A 20,720-nucleotide genomic window follows, 5' to 3' on the forward strand; every position below is an offset into this window, starting at 1 on the left:
ATCCCACAGCAGTGTTTTGAAGTGAACAGAGGAATTTTCCACCACGTTCTGACAAATGTTAACTTCCCAATAATATCCCCACACATCATTTGGTGACTTATCTCATTACTAGTTGTGGGATCTTGCTGTGTATAAGCTAATTTTCCAGTACTAGCACGTGGAACAGGAACGTTGTTTCAAACATACTTTGTTGACTGTTACATTTCATGATTGGCATCGAATCAAATGTAAGATTCTGTTTTCTTTACCAGTTGTGTACTTTTGATCAAGCCAGCAGATACTTTGCACAGAACCTTAGTTACATGCTCTTTCAATATCCTAAATGTTGGGTCCACACAAAACTGGAGTCTTAACTCCTTCAGTACCCTGTTATTATTGTCATGATGTTCTTGCAACCCACAGCCGTAATAATGGCACATCTATCTCTCCAAGGCCAGAGGCGGCAGTGGGAACATCAAGTGTTCAATGAGCTAAGAAGTTCCAGATGTTTTGCTGACCTTTTTGGATCAGACTTTGGGGCCTAAAGGGTTACTGTCAAACTGAGACCCTCAGAAATTTGGCTCACAGAATGAAACTGCACGTTATTCCTTATTTTTATCTTTAGTCCACAGCGACCACGAAGAAAGAACGAATTGTCGTTTAGAACATCTTGTATTTTGTTAGGGTTCTTTTGTTTTCTCAATTTATTCGGAGTAAATTTGCAGCAGGGTGTCATGTATAGACGTTTTCAGTTCTGGCATGTGTTTCCAATAAGCTGTAGAAAATAAGAGCTTGCGCACTGATGTAAATTTCAGGGCTCTTTTAATCTCTGTCCTTTCCCTGCGCTAAAACATGGATAATTGCTCCAAATTTTGAAGTCTCTGCTTCTTTTGAATTTTTTTTCAGTCGGGTCAAATAAAAGCTCGAAAGGGATGCATGTTCCCTGGCATTAGCATTTTATATGATTGTACATGACAGACTATTTACTTTCAGAGGCCCTGCAAAGGATAACCAAAAAAGGGCATGTAGCAAGACATTTTTGGCAGCCAGCAGCCGTTTTCAGGGTTTTTAAGTCTTGTTTCTTGATGAGTGGCTTCCTGAGCATGCCTGGGGAATGACAGGCATTCGTGGATGGAGGCTGGACTCAACGTGGGTTTCAACACTGATTGGCTCCTAATCAGAACAAGCTACAGACAATGCATACTAGTGGCTGTCAACTGTAAACATAGGGGAGATGTGTTCACTTCGCATTGACTTTGGGAGGGGCGTAAGCATGACTGGAGTTTTATTGAATAGAACTGTGTATGTGTGTGTGTTTTGACTGCCTGTGCTCCCTCACAGTTCGGCTGCAGTCTAGCTTGTATTGAAAGGCGGCCAGCGCTGAACCTACAGAGGTAAGACATGGACTTCTGGTATTCCGTGTAGTAGGCATGACTTCAAAGAAGCTAAAGATTTGCATTGAGCAGATCCACTAGAACTGATCTTCTGTTAAACGCTTTAAAGGAAGTCAGAAATACCGTCTGATTTGACTTGTTTCTGGAATGCAGTAAGGATAGTATTGACAAAGGGGAATTGTAGGAGTCTGTGCTTATGCTGAAATGTTACATTGCTCGAAGTATTTGCTAAGGCGGCTTAGTTCGTTCTATCGGTAGATAGAAGAAGCAAGAAGGGGAGAGATCAAAGCGTTTGAGTAAAACTCAAAAGTGCAACCTTTTCACACAAGATCAACTTGAAGCTGAAGGCGTGCAAGCCTTTTGTTGCTTCTCTTTTAAAGTTTAAATCGATGCTGGGAGGAGGAATGCAGTGCGGACGGTCAGTGTGTAGCTCGTTTTTTTTGTTCTCGATAAGTGAAAGACAGACTCTGATTCCAGTCAGGTTGACATGTTGAGGCGATTTTAATTGATAGTGAAGTCGCCATCTGATTTTAGACCTCGGAGTTGCTCCAATCTGTTCACTATCCGAGCCAGAATAATGCAGCGTTGTCTGTTCTGGGAGCTGGGGTCTGCCTTTCAGGCTGGTACTCAATGCCCATGCAATCCAACTATTCCCACACCTCCCTTTTCCATATCCTCACCCAGTTGGAAAATAAAGGTTTCCAAGAGCATTTCTTAATTGTATGACCCAACAGTACATCTCGACATTTTTTTTATGTTTCCAATGTTGGATGAGCTCCTCCAACCTGGAGGAGGGGAGGAGGGGGTGGTAAAAGGCATTAGCACAAAGCAAAATGATAAGGTTTAAAGTGCAGACTTGTGAGTGGTCTGCTCCAGCGAGTTCCTTGCTTAATTTTCTTGGGAAGGCCGGCAGGATGCCAGTATTTTGAAAAGTAAAGAGGTTAGCTAAATATTTGCTGGCCTTCTGTGAAACCACATCTGATAAGGCATCCATGTTAGGAAAAAATGAAGGGAATGCGCTCAATGCATAGGCCTTATAAGGAGCAAATTTAACTTGGTGACAGATGATGGGTTTAACCTATGGAATGTAAGTATGCATTTGAAAACGTTCTGAGGGACTTTAACATGGACAAGTTGAAAAAGTCCAACTTGTTGGTCCATGTGCTGTTTTGCATAAATCGGTTGGTTGCAATTATTTATGGTTATTTATAACTTGCATTCGCTTGATTAAACATTGAGTTATTATTAAGTTTGTTCTGTGCCTGTTTCTAAGGCCAATGCAAAATTTGGTTTGTGCTTTGATTCTGAGCTAATTGTTTATCTATGATCATGTCTTGTGACTGATTATTCTTTGATTTTGTGTTCCAGTAGTGCAGAATACATAATTGTGGTGCAGACTCAAAAATCTAATCATTTAATAATAAGACTGCAAACTGTCTGAAGATGTTTTTTAAAAATTACAAATTATATAAATTAAGCATCAGTCTGGCCTTACTCTGAATGCTAACTAGTAGAGGATTTTGTTTATATCTCTTTGTTAATTACAGCAGACCTTTTCTTGATTAGACAGCTTGAAAGCATTCTTTGATTTAAGATTTATATTCTTCATGAGTAACTTTGAGACATTCTGACTGAGATAGCTGAAAATCCTACAATGCAAACCAGAGACCACAAAATGGCCCAGCCTAATTAGATCTGTCCGATAGTGATGTTAGTCAGGATTGCATAGGTGTCTGGGCTTTCGCTCAAGGGAGTCACTGCTGAAGCATGACAACCAGTTGAAAATCTGAACTGGAGAACCCTAATTATGTGAAAGATTTGGGCTGCAGAAGAGTAAAGGAATCATTTGTGCTGTTTAATAGCTCCTCATTAAGGGTTAGATTTTACCACAACCATAGCATTGGTGTGAAGTAGCGTCACATTGCAACAACAATATGATTATTCCAAAAGTAGCCAGGCCTAGTGATACTGAAGAGAAAGAGACTGTAGCTCTCTTGAATGTTACTGTATGTACTGTTGAGCAGTTACCTGATTACCTACAAAAGTTCTGCATTTCTGTGAAGCTAGAATCAATGCTGAGTTTGTGTGAATGTACTGTGATCACAGTACTTTAGCATTTGTCTACATGTTAGTTTCCTAGCTGGCTTTTTTAAACCCATGTAGAACTAAACTAATTACAGATGCCTACAAGCCTTGACTCCCAATGTGCATTCATGCACATACTGTATACACCTCAGTCAAAATCTTCAGCCCTCACCCATGGCAAATTGATTACACGGGTCAAGCAGGTTCTTTTATATTCATTCATGGGATGAGGGTATTGCTGGCTAGGCTAGCATTGCCCATCCCTAATTGCTCAGAGGGCAGCTGAGAATCAACCACATTGCTCTGGATCTGGAGTCATGTGTAGGCCAGGCCAGCAGTTTCATTCCATAAAGGACATCAGTGAACCAGATGGATTTTTCCTGACAATGGATTCATGCTCACCATTGGACTTTTAATTCCAGATTTTCATTGAATTCGAATTCACCATCTGCTGTGGTAGAATTCTAAATCAGGTCTCTGGATTAACAGCTCATTGATAATACCACTAGGCCACTGCCTCCTCTTAATTTAGTAGTTGGTGGGTGAAAACACGACTGTCTCTGTTCCTCTACACCAATCCATGGCGAGAAGGCATGTTGACAATGTTCCCATTTCACTGCCAATGAGTCCTCAGGGGAGCAGTTAATGCCAACGTAAGGGCCTTATCCCACTGCTGCTGTTATTAAACCAGTTGTGAGCAGAAATTTCACCTCAGGGTCCTTGACTCGGTGGAAGGGCCTACTGCTGGCCTGTCAACTGCTTGTGTGCTACATAATGTGGTGGGTCTTCCCAGTAAGTGCTCTGGTTCAGCCCCATTTAGAAACTGTGTCCAAGTTTGGGCCCCACACGTCAGGAAGGACATACTGACACTGGAGCGTGTCCAGTGAAGATTCACACGGATGATCCCTGGAATGGTCGGCCTAACGTACGATGAATGGCTAAAGATCCTGGGATTGTATTCATTGGAGTTTAGAGGTTGAGGGAAGATCTAATAGAAATTTACAAGATAATGCATGGCTTAGAAAGAGTGGATGCTGGGAATTTGTTTCCTTCAAGCGGGGATACTAGGACCCGTGGGCACAGCCTTAGAGTTAGAGGGGGTCAATTTAAAACGAAAATGAGGAGACATTTCTTCAGCCAGAGAGTGATAGTCCTGTGGAATTCATTACCACGGAGTGCAGTGGAGGCGTGGACGTTAAATGTCTTCCAGGCAGAGATTGATAAATTCTTAATCTCGCAAGGAATTAAGGGATACGGGGAGAGTGCGGGTAAGTGGTGTTGAAATGCCCATTAGCCATGATTGAATGGCGGAGTGCACTCGATGGGCCGAATGGCCTTACTTCCACTCCTATGTTTTATGGTCTTAAGAGGTGTCTGAGGCTCATACCAGCTCTCCAGCTAGCTGCTGAGGCCTCTTCAAGATTCCAACCATAGCTTGGCTTAGCCGGATTGGTGACTGTCAGGTGGAAAGGAACAAGCCAAGTAGGTTATTTGACTATCCTTGAGGTCTGGAGTGGCTGCAGTGACACTGCTGAGCTGGTTTCTCGGCTCCTCGTAAATTGTTCAAATAGCTAAAGTGATTGAATATTTCTATTAAGAAGATTGGAGTGCTGAATTTTTTAACTTAGTAACAAAATAGTGAAATAAAGAACTAAGATTTTGTACCTAGGTACTTTGTACCGAGGATGCTGCTGTGTGTGGCAACATTGTACACTTTTCACTGTACTCTTGTACCCTGCACTTGAGTGACAATAAAACCTAAATCTTAAAAAGAAATCTGATGTAGTTGCATTATTTAGGTACCATTGACTTATGTAGAGAGTGAGAACTTGTTTGTTTGCAATATCTAATTAGTCAGATGCCTACAAATTACTCGAGGCTAATTCTGGATGTAGTTTCTTGGCACAACTTTGGATTTGGTGCAAAGCCAAAATTTATTGTAAATGAGGTGCAATTTAAAGCTGAAGACAAGTAGAGTGAGGTTCTCTCCTCACAAATAATTTTTGTCTCATTTCTTCAGAAATAGCCTGATTCTGCAGTCAACCGGCATTTACATAGCAACTGTACCACCTCACTCTAAATCCTAATATAAATGCATGAAGTCTTTGATCAAGTGGTGCCTTGTCCCCATCAGACCCCACTGAACTGATTGCTATTTCACTAAAGAAGGACTGGAGGGAGAAGTCAGAGAAGAGAATTGACATATAGCATTGCCATATTCCTTCGTGGGAACATCACATAGCTGGACCATGGGTGTTGGCCACCGCTCATTGTTTGACAATGTACATAAGGAAAGCAAACAAAGATGGACCTTGAATGTTGCTGATTTGTAGTGACGTTTGATTACATTATTAAAACTATAAACAAAGTCTGAGAGAAGTGTTTCATTGTCATTCATTGCAAGGTCATAATGGCACTCAAGATTAAGCTTAGGAATACTTATTCAGGCCAAAGAGTTTGGTTTACATTCTATCAGTATTGAAATGTGTGTGTTTTTGGACAGAGACCTTAATCACTGAATTGTATGGCATATTATGGGTTAAAGCTGGAAGTTGTAAAACAAAATTGAATCCATTAATAGACACCAGGCGGAACTCATCAAGCATTGCAACTGTATCGCTTAATTTTTTAAGGAATTGTATTGCTTCATAGCAATGAATAGCCTTGTCTTCATAAAAAAAAAAGGCATTCCTTTTACGGATACTTTGGTAGGAGAGTTCCATTTTCAATTGGAGCATAAACTGGACAGAGGCTAGGAGGGTCATAATGCTGCGCTTGCTAGGAGAGGCCAGCAGAGTATCTGGATGACTTCATTTAAGGGTCTTTATTGTCAGTCATTGATTTTCTGGCCCAAATTACATGGCCCAATCTCTCCGACCTGCAATGATGAATCGGAAATCTGAAGATGCACTAGCATCTTTGAAATGGGATGGATGGGAACATTGGCTGGTGAGAAGAAGCCATCAGCTTTGTGGGCTTTACAGCAAGAGTATTAACTGTGGAGGAAGCCTTTAAGCTTCAAAAGCCACAATGGATTACCACACAATAATGCCAAGTGAGAGTCTGTATTGTAGTTGCACAGTGAAGCTGCTGGTACTCCCCTGCTGGCACCGGTTCTGCTGGGATTTGAGGAATGTGTGGTCAATTGGAGGGCAATTGATGGCCAGCAGACATTGGAGCTCTCTGCTTCACACTGCCATGAAGTTACACAAGTTTTACTTTAATTCTTCTCTTGGCTTCCTCTATTAGGGGCTTGATAATGACATTTTAGAGAAAAGTGACCATTTTCAGTACTTCTGAGCACGAGATAAGTATGTACTTTATCTTTTACTCAGTTTTAATCCTTCCATTGATTTATCTCATCTCACTGCTGCCAGTCTTACTCCAGAACTCTTCAGGCCAAGGAAATACGCTCATCAAGTGGAAGGATTCCCCGCCAATTGCCCTGTCACAAAACCAATTTTTAAAGATTAGATTCCCTACAGTGTGGAAACAGGCCCTGCGGCCCAACAAGTCCACACCAACCTGCCGAAGCGCAACTCACCCATACATTTACTCCTTACCCAACACTACGGGCAATTTAGCATGGCCAATTCACCTGACCCGCACATCTTTGGACTGTGGGAGGAAACCCACGCAGACACGAGGAGAATGTGCAAACTCCACACAGTCAGTCGCCTGAGGCAGGAATTGAACCCGGGTCTCTGGCGCTGTGAGGCAACAGTGCTAACCACTGTGCCACCCACTTAAAGGTTAGGGCCCAGCACCACAAGGATTACAGTGGAGCTCTGGTAGAAGGACAAGGAAAATCAGTGTCATTCAGACCTTGAGGAGCTAATGCAAATCAACTTATAGTTTCAGTTAGTAGTCCAGCAAAGTCTTCAGGTTAGATTTGGGATTCATAATCAAGCCAGTTTCTTATTGCAGGACAACTGGTTTGCTGTGTCTTAGATTCTCTTTGGTAATGTGCTTCAGCAAATTAAGTCAAATATATTGGTGCAGCAGTACAGGAATTGAACAGATATCCCTAAATTGGTGCAGAACTGAGATATTTCTTGGAATGTCAAAGAGTGCACCCTGGTAATGTTTCTGGCTGACACTTCTGTATGTAGCCACAATGGATTAGCACACAATAATGCCAAGTGAGAATCTGTATTGTAGTTGCACAGTGAAGCTGCTGGTACTCCCCTGCTGGCACCGGTTCTGCTGGGATTTGAGGAATGTGTGGTCAATTGGAGGGCAATTGATGGCCAGCAGACATTGGAGCAGACATTTGTAAAAACACACAGCACTTTACAAGGCAATACAAGAGTCCACTCATACCCGTAGGGGATACGTTCCAAGACTTGCTCCCAGCAGCCACTGGTTCTTGGTTCTGGAATGTTCCCATTAATATATTTGGGCTATGGTAAACGGCGGGTAACTGAAACTGCAGTAAATGGACCCGCGGATACAGGGTTCGCCCTGTAATGATCCAATAGTACTTCCTCATCTAACAATGATGACCAGACAAGTGAATACTTACAACTGATTCCTTCATTTTCCTTGCACTTACTTCCAGTGACCGGTTCTGATGCTTTATCTCCATTTGGGAAAGGAAAATAGGGGCTTGCAGGCAAGGAATATGATGTTGCCTAAGCTTCGATCTACATTTTTAGGCTAACATGGAAACACATCAGTACTGATAGTATGTTAGTACAGATGCAAGGGCAGAATGATGGTTGGTTTAAGTATAATATTCTGAGACAGAAATGTGTAGTCAAGCCCCACTCCAAATGATCTCAGTGGAGACTGAATTAATGACCACCAAAGTTAAACATATCAACTTGGCCTTTCATAACCACTGGGGAAACTACATTTTATTTGTACATTAAAGAAAGTATCCCAATTCAACAATAAAACTGGTGAATTCAAGGATCAGCTTTATATCTTTATCAGCCTATGGAAGATATTGAAAATTGTGACAAAGGTGCTAGGGAGCCACCTCCCTTCTTTTTCCCAGTTAGTAGCCTCAAGAATCCTGTGCATGAGACTGGAGTCAAGACTTGCTCTGTGGCAGACGGCATTAAATGGACAACTTAATGAAAGACTGTTGTGAGCGTGCATCTGCTCTCTCAGCTGTACCGAACAAAGCCATAAAATATAGGAGCAGAACTAGGCCGTTCAGCCCATCGAGTCTGCTCTGCTATTTGCATTTGGCTGATATGTTACTCAGCTCCATTCTCCTGCCATCTCTCTGTAACCCTTGATCTCCTTACTAGTGAATACTTACAACTGAAGCTATCTATTTCTGTCCTAAAGATGCTCAATAATTCGTCCTCCAAAGCCCTTTACAGCAATGAATTCCAGAGTCACCACCCTCTGGCTGAAGAAATTCCTCCTTATCTCAGTACTAAAGGGTTATTCCTTCACTCTGAGGCTGTGTCCTCAGGTCCTAGTGGAAATATCTTCTACACATCCACTTTATCCAAGTCTGTCAGTATTCCACATGTTTCACTGAAACCCCCCTGCTCAACTTTCTAAAGAGGCTTGCGAACCCATGTGCTTAGAGCAGTTGGCTTCTAGTCTATACAACATGTACCTTGACCATAGGACAACTTTAAATATAGACAAAGTTGGTGCCCTGGACTACTGGTTATTTCCTGCTTATCTTTCAGCTTAGCATGCTTTTTGTTCAGTGCTGAGAAAACATGTGCATGTTTTAATTTAAAAAATTTCTCATAATGAGCTTTGGAGAAACTATCAGCATTTCAAGTCCTCTACAAGTTGAGAAAGAAACAGCGACTATAGCTGATTCCTATAATTTACCAGCTTTATTTAGTTGATTTTATATAATAAAATGTCTCACACGGGGAATATCCTACACTCGCATGCATTCTATACCCGAAAGGAATTGCTCAATTCATTTTTTCTCTACTTTCACAGCTCCTTTGGTGCAGTCTGAATCTTTGTTCTCCTAATCTATTCATCTTGATATCATTTAATTTTAGTCGGTAATTTTTCCCTTGAAACATTTAGTACTCCTTAAACTTTATTGCTTCCTATTGTCTCCCACCAGCATTCATCTGGAATGTTACTGCATTCTTCTAATCTCCTTGACCGTCTGCTGTGTCTATACAAGCAGAGCATTGAAATTATGAATACCGCCAGCAGTGATAACAAGATCAGGTCCAGTGCGGCTAGTCTAATGTTCGGAAATGCTCAAACATTTTTTGAAAGCAGTAATGAATCGTAGATGAAACGCCAAGTCAAGTATTAAACAGATGGCACACCTTTATTTTTGAGAGGGAAGGTAATGACCTACAGTTATTATCACTGGATTGTTAATAATTATCTAGAGACTCAGATAATGACTGAGAGAATGGCGTTGGGAAACTTACCAGCCCTGATTGAATGGAGGAACAGACTTTTTGGACTGAATGGCCCAAGTTTTTTGCTCCTGTGTTTTATATTCAGCAGATCTGAGTTTGAATCCTGCCACAACAGATGGTAGAATTTGAATTCAGTGGGACAAAAAAATCTGCAAATAAAAGTCTAATGAAGCCATTGTCGATTGTCAGGAAAACCCATCTGATTCATTAATGTCCTTTCGGGAAGGAAACTGTCATCCTCACCTGGTCTGTCCGATATATGACTCCAGACCCACAGCAGTGTGGTTGACTCTTAACTGCTCTCAGGGTAATTAGGGATGGGCAAAAAATGCTGGTTTAGTCAGCAATGCCCTCATGCTGTGAATGAATAAAAAAAAAAGGTAGCATTGATTCTTTGGCTGACTGTGCTAAGAGTTGCATAATGAACATTTCAAGGCAAACAAAATCATGATCTAGAGTAACTATTAGATAATGGAAGATTAACCCATTTTATATAGAGGAGGTCCATTTGTAAGTATCTGTTTTTTGTGTTATGTACTAATTTTCATAATAGATGTTGGTTAAACAAAGACTTGGAAACTGAAAACCTAACTGTAGCTTCATATTTTTGAACTTTTCAAAACATTTTCACTCCTTTTAAGTTCAGATGGTTCATTGGCAATTCTTAATCATTGTTCATGAACAAAGTCATTGTAAAGAGCTCAGAAAATGTTTCTTTTTAATAGCTCCATCTTTTTTTTAAAAACGTGCATTCTTCCATTAACATTCCTTACCTTTGACTTCTTCTGTTGTATCTTCATCCAACTGGGAGCAAACGTCCTTGATTTCACTGGGATTTTATATACTGTGATGGTGATGAGTTGCTACTGTAGCCTTGAAATGCTGTAGTTGATGTGATGATTGCTCTCGTAATTCCTTACACAAAACCATTCAATGTTTTGTTCAAATCAAAATGGCATGTGATTTGGTGAAGATTTTCCCATGGAGAGAAAGAACTTGCATTTGTATAGTAACTTTAACTATCTCAGCAATACCTACAGCTAATTAAGCACTTTTGTAGCAATGTCACTATTGTAATATAGGAATCGTGGCAGCCAGTTTATGCTAATTAAATTGGACAGATATCAATGAGATCTGACTCAGTTGTGTGGATTTAGGAACCAACATATGTTAGAAGATCAGGACAAACTTATTCAGACTTATAACTAATCTAAATTGTACATTAGGATGTTTTATCTAAAAATAGTTCTTCCAATAACACAGCAAACTCTGAGCTACCAACTTAGATTTTTGCATTTAATTCTCTGGAATGAGAGTTGAACCCACCATTGATTTGATGCGTGAGTGCTACCAGTGAACGATGATCCACTTTGGTCAAATATGTATTTGGAATCTGTTCACACAGCCATCCTGTGAAGCTAAGTGTCTATAGGTTAGAAGACGTTTCACCTGTCCTTCGAATGGGGGGGAAAAAAAATTATTCCTCTGTTGCTGAATGTTGACTGCGTTCAAGGCAAATAATTAAACCGATGTGTGTCTTAGCCATTAAAAAGCTGCACTTTAAAGTGTTTCTCCAAAGATTTTACACCCTGTATTTTAAATTAACTAATTTTATTATTGCTGTGGATTGATGTTGATAATGCAAAGTGACAATTTTACAACAGCTATTCCATTCATTCTTATTAAAATGACCCAATAGTTAACACATAAACAAATTGACAGTTAGCAATTTTAAAAGGTTAGGATAGCAATGCATAGTTTAAATATATAGGGAGCGACAATGACTTGATTTCCTTAACTGGAAATGAATTTTGCCCCTCACCAACAAGGGCATAATATGTTCTGTTCTCTTTCACCGTATAAGACCTCTCATCGGACATTCTTCTGGTAATGTACAAGGTAACTTAGTTTGTACATTCCAAAAATATTGAGTCACAATATAGTAAAGGCAGAAATTATCCTGATGTGGTATTTAAAAATATGCAATTAATGGTTTGCTGATATTTATGAAGCAATACAATATTCCGTTAGCATTCTTCATTAGAGTTTTTGCTTTTTTTTTGACAGATTAAAGTCAAAAACTCTGAATGCCTATCAAATGTGAACAGGCATTTTTGTGTGAAGCAACCATGGAAAGATCTAGTGGGAGGGAGGAGGTTTGCCAAGTTACTCTGAACTCCATAGATGGATGTGAAGTGAGCTCAAAACCAAGTACAGACATATTTGAACTATAATCAGCTGCTAATGTATGTTGCCTTTCTGGGTTTTTTTTAAGGGAGTTCGCCTCATGCATTCAGCTGTAGGAAAGGATGGGAACATGATTAAAATCACAAGCTCATACTTGTTCTAAGTGATCATGTTTGGTGAGAAATTTATTGCAGAGTGTGAAAAATGATGATGTGAGGGTAGATTTTTCGAATCATAATGCAGAGCTTGTTTAGGATAATCTTATTAGAGCTAATTTTTTTTCTGACTTTAGGATCATGTTGTTTTCAAAGATAGAAATCAGTGGCTGACATTCAAATCTGATTACCTTGCCGTTAAATATTATTCCCCCTCAAGATGTGAGTCTAGAAATTATTTTTTGTGATAATCTTTTCTTAACAGTTCTCTATCTGCTATTTTAAAATGCAGGCATTAATTGCTTTATGTGAAAAGGTTAAAATCTCCACTAAAGTAGTAAGTAGAGTTTCACACAAGCTTAATAAGCTTGCAGTATAAATAGGTGTTTCTAAACTATAGTAACAAATAGTTTATCAAATATCAGTTCATAAAACATATGGATTTGTGAGCACTGATGCACCTTCATATCTAGAAGCTTCTTGACCATTGAGAAGTGTACATCAATTCTGCTTGAAGAAGAAATTACCAGTGAAACTAACTACATTCACTGCCATCAAACATTTTCTATCCTCCAAGAAACTCTGTTCTCTAAAAGCATATTTCTCTTTCTTGTTATTAAGCAGCACACTTAATACAGAGTGTGATTTGCTTGATTTTACACTGGGTGTGATGAATGTGTAAAGGTCTGGATTGTGCTAGGGCAGGCCCATCGGGTTTGTTAGAGGCAGGTGAAGAGTAGGACTCTGGTGATTGACATCTTGCTGAGCAATGGCAGTGAGGACCCACTTGCTGCACTATGAAGATGGCCTGGCACCATGAGCATACAGACTTGACACTGAACTGCTGGGGAAACCGGAGTCTTCTGAGGCATCATCACACACTCCTGCCAAGAAAGCTGCTCTGTTGCTATTAGACTAACTGGTGGGGTCTGGTCTCCAATTCCTTCCTGCCCTATGGAGGAACATGTAATTGGTGTTGTTCTTGTTACAACTAGTAGGCATTTAAACCCTCTGAACTAAACCTTTAAGCTGAGGAAGATAGTGTACCCATGTAAGCTGTTCAAGCATCACTCTGCCGACTAGCAACTGAGCAGTGTAACTAAGTGCCTTCCATCATTTGGTACTCAGTTTAAGTAGTGACACTGTTCTCTGACAACATCCAATTTAGAAAGATCTAAATTGATCCAGCCCATTGTCCTGGCCATGCATTAAGCTGACAAGTGCATCTTTGCAACTTATTGTTGTCTGTCACATGTACTGGGTTACCATGAAAAATGTTGTTTTGCATGCTATGAAGGCAGATTGTATCATACAAGGTGCATCAGGGTAGCAGAACAGAGTGCAGGCTACTGTGTTACAGCCGCAGAGAAGGCGCAGAGAAATAGAGAGAGAGAGAGAGAGATCGATCAGGGTTACCTTGAGACGTCCATTCAGAAGTCTGATAACAGTGGGGAAGAAGCTGTTCTTGAATCCATTCGTACAATAAGGGTCTCTCCTGCTGTGCTTTTGACTTCTCACTGCTGGGATGGAGATGCAGGGTCAGACTCCTGCACTGTTGGGCCAAAGGGATTCCACTGGGGATGATCCTGTAAGTGGCTTCTTCCTTGGAGGAGGGGTCGGGGTGGGGGTGGGGGCGTGGAGGGTGCGTGGGGCTGTTCAGTTGGCTGCTTGATGTTTATAATTGAGTGGCTGCTATCACATTTGACCTGCCCCAGGAGTAAAGTAGCAAGTGACAGGAACATGATGTAATATCTATCCACCAGCATTCTTCTTACTTTCAAGCCTGGGCAGCCTCTAAAGCTGTCCCAATGGCCTGAAAGATTTGCCCGTAATAATGGAAGATGTTACAGGAATGGGCTTTCTAGAAGACTGCTCTAGGATGGAATAGAGTATCAGAGAGCAAAAGAGGAATGGAATAGAGCAGCAAATGGTATTTGTGTCCTCCACTCCTTGTATGGTTTTCTTTGTCTACTTTGATGAATGTTTTTAAGGCAAAGATTGATAGCGTTTTGAAGAGTAAAGGTATTAGGTGTCATGGTAAGTGGACCTGAGTCCATGAAAAGATCAACCATGATCTTACTGAATGGTGGAGCAGGCTCGAGGGGCCAGAGGCCTACTCCTGCTCCTAGTTCTTATGTTCTTATTTAAACCCGTTGTAAATTTGTATGCCACTGTGGAATTGTCTCCACTTTAATCCAAGCAGAATTACTCCGACATTTTCAATCGAATTTTGCAGTTTGAAATCCTCCATTTCTGGAACCGTTCTGGTAGATATCCTCTGCAATTTCTCAAAAGCCCTCCCCATCTACCCTGAAGTGAGATGACCAGAGCTGGACGCAATACTTTAGTTATGACCCATTCAGTCTTTTCATTATGTCCTTCAATAGATAATGCATACAGACTCCAAGCTCCCTCTGCCCCTTGAGTCTCTTTATAACAGTACCTGCACATCCACCAAATCAGTTATTGTAAAGGAGGACCAGTTCCACCACAGAACATACCAGATGGCCTCCTTCTTTAGAGACCGCAATTTCCCTTCCCACGTAGTTAAAGATGCCCTCCAACGCATCTCGTCCACATCCCACACCTCCGCCCTCAGACCCTACCCCTCCAACCGTAACAAGGACAGAACGCCCCGGTGATCACCTTCCACCCTACCAACCTTCGCATAAACAAAATCATCCACTGACATTTCCGCCACCTCCAATGGACCCCACCACCAGGGATATATTTCCCTCCCCACCCCTTTCCTCCTTCCGCAAAGACCGTTCCCTCCGTGACTACCTGGTCAGGTCCACGCGCCCCCTACAACCCACCCTCCCATCCTGGCACCTTCCCCTGCCACCGCAGGAATTGCAAAACCTGTGCCCACACCTCCTCCCTCAACTCCATCCAAGGCTCTAAAGGAGCCTTCCACATCCATCAAAGTTTTACCTGCACATCCACCAATATTATTTATTGTAACCATTGCTCCAGATGCAGTCTCCTCTACACTGGGGAGACTGGACGCCTCCTAGCAGAGCGCTTTAGGGAACATCTCTGAGACACCCACACCAATTAACCACACCGCCCCGTGGCCCAACATTTCAACTCCCCCTCCCACTCTGCTGAGGACATGGAGGTCCTGAGCCTCCTTCACCATTGCTCCCTCACCACTAGACACCTGGAGGAAGAACGCCTCATCTTCCACTGTGGAACACTTCAACCCCAGGGCATCAATGTGGACTTCAACAGTTTCCTCATTTCCCCTTCCCCCAGCTCACCCCAGTTCCAAACTTCCAGCTCAGCACTGTCCCCATGACTTGTCCTACCTGCCTATCTTCTTTTCCACCTATCCAGTCCACCCCTCCCAACCTATCACCTTCATCCCCTCCCCCACTCACCTATTGTACTCTATGCTACTTTCTCCCCACCCCCACCCTCCTCTCACTTATCTCTCCACCCTTCAGGCTGTCTGCCTGTATTCCTGATGAAGGGCTTTTGCCTGAAACGTTGATTTTACTACTCCTCGGATGCTGCCTGAACTGCTGTGCTTTTCCAGCAACACTCTAATCTAGACTCTGGTTTCCAGCATCTGCAGTCATTATTTTTACCAACAGTGTCATAAAGTAAGGTTGATAGGATTGTTAAGAAGGCGTACGATGTGTTGCCTTTCATTAGCAGGAGGATTGAGTTTTAGAATTGCAAAGTTATGCTGCAGCTCCATAGAGCCCTGGTTAGACCACACTTGAAATATTGTGTTCAGTTCTGGTCGCCTCATTATAGGAAGGGTGTGGAAGCTTTAGGGAGGGTGCAGAGGAGGTCTACCAGGATGCTGCCTGGTCTGGAGGGCATGTCCTATGAAGAAAGGTTGAGGGAGCTAAGGCTGTTCTCATTGGAGCAAAGTAGGATGAGAGGTGAATTCATTAAAGTGTATAAGATATTGAGAGGTATATGTAGAGTGAATAGGCAGAGACTTCTTCCCAGGCCAGAAATGGCTATCCCTTAATTTTAAAGTGATTGGAGGAAGGTTTAGAATCGTAGAATCCCTACAGCGTGGATACAGGCCCTTTTGTCCAACAAGTCCACACCAACCCTCCAAAGAGTATCCCACCCAAATCCATTCCCCTACATTTACCCCTGACTGATGCATCTCACCATCACATCCCTGAACACTATGGGCAATTTCTTTGCATTGGGGAGGAAACCAGAGCACCCAGAGGAAACCCACGCAGACACTGGGAGAATATGCAGACTCCACATAGACAGTTGCCTGAGGCTGGAATCAAACCCAGGTCCCTTGTGCTGTGAGGCAGCAGCGCTAACCATTGAGCCATCTTGCTGCCCTGGGAGATGTCAGAGGTAGGCTCTTTACACAGAGTGGTGGATGAGTGGAATGTACTGCTAGCAGTGATAGTAGACTCAGACACATTAGGGACATTTAAGTGACTCTTTGATAGGTACATGGAAGGTAGTACAATGAGGGGTATGTAGGTTAATCTGATCTTCAAATGGGATAAATGGTGGGCACAACATCAGTGGCCTGAAGGGCCAGTACTGTTTGATGTTTAGTGTTCTAAAGTCTGTGTCGCCTCTTCTTCTGCCAAAATGCACCACTTGACTATTCTGCCAACCTGGCTGTGTGTTGCGGTTGTTTGATTTAATCCTCCCAAGGAGCCTGTGTGGTTTCTGGGCAAAACAGAGACGCCACAGGCATGTACTCAGACCCGATACAAGAAAAAAAAGAGTCATGAGCAAATTCAGGGCCTGTATGTTACTTTTATCAAGCTCACCATTCGACATTGTGAGCAGAGTTAGACTCTAATAGCTACCCAGGTTCCTGGTCACGATGAAGCAGCTTCACGAACATCAGGACAAACAAGTCCCACAGAAGAGAGAGTTCCTTCTGACTCGTCAATGTGCTGGCCCTGATCTTATTCAGTCAAGTGTGCATTGCACAACAACTCATTTTCTGAACTCTTTTTAAAAAAATTGGATAAAAGAACTAACCAACATTAACTGCATCCCAAGAAAAATATAGACCACCAGCATTTTCTGTGATGGAACTGAAAATGCTGTCTTGCAGTTCACCAATTTGGGAAACATCACCATTTTTTGATGCCTCTATGTAAAGGCAGTGGACAACAGACTTCCTAAAGCAAGCAGCATATTTAATAGACTGTTATCAATGAATGTGGAGCAACCACAGCCTTAGAGCACAGACCAAACTCAAGGTCTACAAAGCCATGGCCCTCATCATCCTCCATGTGTGGCACCAAATCATGGATCCTTGTACTGACATCTTGTGCATCTTCTGGAGCACTTCCAACAACCAGACCTCTGCAGTGTCCTCCAGAGCTTCTGGCAGAAGCACAGAACAAACCGTGAGATCTTAGAAACAGCCAATGTCACTGATGCAAAATGTTGCAGATGACACAAAGGTTGGAGGTGTTGGCTGCAACGTTACATAGACAGGGTGCAGAGCTGGGCTGAGAAATGGCAGATGGAATTCAACCTGGATAAATGCGATACGATGCATTTTGGACGGTCGAACTCAAATGCTGAATATAGGACTAAAGACAGGATTCTTGGCAGTGTGGAGGAACAGAGGGATTTGGGTGTGTAAGTATGTAGATTCCTCAAAGTTGCCACCCAAGCGGATAGGGTTGTAAAGAAAGCATATGGCGTTTTGGCTTTCATTAACAGAGGGATCGAGCTTAAGAGCCGCGAGGGTTTGCTACAGCTCTTCAAGTCCCTGGTGAGACCACACTTGGAATATTGTGTCCAGTTCTAGTCACCCTCCTGTCGGAAAGATACAGAGGCTTTGGAGAGGGTGCAAAGAAGGTTTACCAGGATGCTGCCTGCACTGGAGGGCTTGCCTTATGAAGAAAGGTTGAATAAGCTCAGACTTTTCTCTCTGGAGAGAAGGAGGAAGAGAGGAGACCTGATCGAGGTATACAAGATAATGAGTGGAATAGGTAGAGTCAATAGCCAGAGACTTTTCCCCAGGACAGGCTTGACTGTTACGAGGGGTTATAGTTTGAAGATATTAGGAGGAAGGTATAAAGGAGGCGTCAGAGGTAGGGTCTTTATGTAGAGAGTTGTGAATGCATGGAATGCGTTGCCAGCGGTGGTGGTGGTGGAAGCAGAATCATTGGGGATATTTAAGCGACTGCAGACTTGCACATGGATAGCAGTGAGTTGAGCGGTGCGACAGTTATTATATTTTACATTAGGATTACATTGGCACAACATCGTGGGCCAAAGGGACTGTTCTGTGCTGTACTTTTCTCTGTTCTATGACATCAGTATAGAGGCCACCCTCATGCAAGCCAACTATGTTAGTGGGCCAGGTGACCCAGATGAGTTACAGTGAAAAATTACTCATAATGGCAGTAGGCGGCACAGTGGCACAGTGGTTAGCACTGCTGCCTCACAGCGCCAGAGACCCGGGTTCAATTCCCCCCTCAGGCGACTGACTGTGTGGAGTTTGCACGTTCTCTCCGGTTTCCTCCCACAGTCCAAAGATGTGCGGGTCAAGTGAATTGGCCATGCTAAATTGCCCGTAGTGTTAGGTAAGGGGTAAATGTAGGGGTATGGGTGGGTTACGCTTTGGTGGGTCGGTGTGGTCTTGTTGGGCCAAAGGGCCTGTTTCCACACTGTAATGTATCTATTTAATCTACTCAAAATCATTTTATATGGAGAGTTCACCACTGGTGAATAGAACAGAGGGGGTTCATGCAATCCTTTTCAAGCTCCTGAAGAAATCCTCCTCTGTGTGACCCATTGACTGTCAATAGTGCAAAGTGCAGGCCATATGCCTTAGTGCCTGGAGTTGCTAGATTGGGAGTGCAACAGCCACATTTCAGACAGAGTAAAGAAGCGCCATGAAACAGGAAAGGATCAATCTAATTATACCCAGCAGTGACTGTACCTTTGAGTTGCTCCTGCTGTGGGAGAATCTGCTGGCCACAGATTGGCTTGACTGGTCAGCATTTGGCGTGCACCCAATCAGTACAAACTTTCTAAACATTTCTATGCAAAGACATGCCAGGAATTTGCCACATTGCCAATTTTGTAATCACTGACAAGTTTTAAAATTTATCCCCATATCCTAGTGTCAGTCATTTTGTATATGTGAGGAAAAATTACTAGTCCAGTGCTGACTCTTGGAGAACGTCTCCATCTGCTGTGGTCCAGTCTGAAAAGCATCCCATTTAGCGTGCATCAGTATTTGCTGTCCTTAAACCAATCTCTATAACCATGCTGACACCAACTAGGCAGTTCTATGAGTCTCAATTTTGTTAACTAGTCTCTGTTACTTTATCCAACAGTTCGATTAAATTCACCAAGTGCAGTTTGCCTTTCACAAATCCAGGTGCCATGAAAAGCTCATTCTTTCCAAGTTTCTGTTGATTTTGTTCCCTGAGTTTAGTTTCTCAATCCTTACCTAGTGTTAACCTGACCAGTCCATAGTTACTTGCAATGTCTCATGGACTCCTCCTGTGCTCTAAACGTCTAGGAAGCCATTTGCCCATTAACAAAGTCTGACCGCACTAATGCCATTTTGGCCCTTACCCCTGGAGGCTATAACAATACAAATACAAGAGTTTTTGACACACCAATGCTTTGGGTAGTGAGTTCCAGACGCCCATCATGTTCTGGGGAAGAAAGGTTCTCCTCAACACCACTTTTAGCCATTTACCTCTTACCTTAAATCTGTGCCCTCTGGTTATTGACTCCTGTACTAAAGGAAAAGGTGTCATTCTATCCACTCTGTCTATCCGCATCCACCCCCCCCCCCCCCAATTCACTCTCATAAACCCTCCTCCCAATCTTTGTTGCTCCAGCCTATCCAGTTTCTCCACAAAGTACTTATTGAGCACCGTGCCCATGTGGTGTGGGTCCTTACATATTTACCCGGTAGTTTCGCTATTCCCTCCTTGAATACCTCCCATTGCACTGCAAGTCGCTGCTCCCCAAGTCCACTTCAGCGAAATTCGATCTTAACTTGGTAAAAGTAACTTTTTTCCAGTTTAGAAATTTTACTCTCAGTCTGTCCTTATCCTTTTCCATAACTATCCTAAAACTATCCAAATCATATCCTAAAACTAATAGAATTAAGGTCACTATCTCCAAAATGGTCCCCTGATGATATGCCTTTCACTTGCCTGGTCTCATTTCCAAATATTCGGTCCCTTGTTGAGCTGTCCACACAGTGGTTATAAATAAGTTCTCCGAAATGCAATTGAAGAATTTTGCCCTCTTCCTACTTTGCACACTAAAACTATCTTGGTTAATATTTAAATAGTACTGTCCCCTATTATTACTGCCATATTTTTCTTGTTGTTTTCTGAAATATTGAAGATATATTTGATTTTACGTCTCTCCCTGACTCTTTGGACATCTATAGTACACACACAACAATGTTTTTGCACTTGCAGTGATTTTCACTTCTGCAAGACCAAGGGTGGTGGTGGAAGGTTGTTTTTCAGACTGAAGGCCTGTGACCAGTAGAGTGCCACAAGGATCGGTGCTGGTTCCACTACCTTTCATCATTTATATCAATG

The 20,720-nt window shown here is 42.3% G+C and overlaps 1 protein-coding gene across 2 annotated transcripts in view; it reads left to right on the top strand.

The window, feature by feature from the left end:
• The first annotated feature begins 1,215 nt into the window (after positions 1-1,215).
• The window catches only part of LOC132826772 (non-muscle caldesmon-like), a 209,672-nt gene continuing 190,167 nt past the window's right edge, over positions 1,216-20,720 (top strand). For both annotated transcript variants that reach the window (XM_060842956.1, XM_060842958.1), the window contains exon 1: positions 1,216-1,373. The gene's annotated coding sequence lies outside the window, so the exon portion shown is untranslated. The remainder of the gene's footprint in view (positions 1,374-20,720) is intronic.

This window comes from Hemiscyllium ocellatum, chromosome 23, assembly GCF_020745735.1.
Source record: "Hemiscyllium ocellatum isolate sHemOce1 chromosome 23, sHemOce1.pat.X.cur, whole genome shotgun sequence".
Taxonomy (NCBI): domain Eukaryota; kingdom Metazoa; phylum Chordata; class Chondrichthyes; order Orectolobiformes; family Hemiscylliidae; genus Hemiscyllium; species Hemiscyllium ocellatum.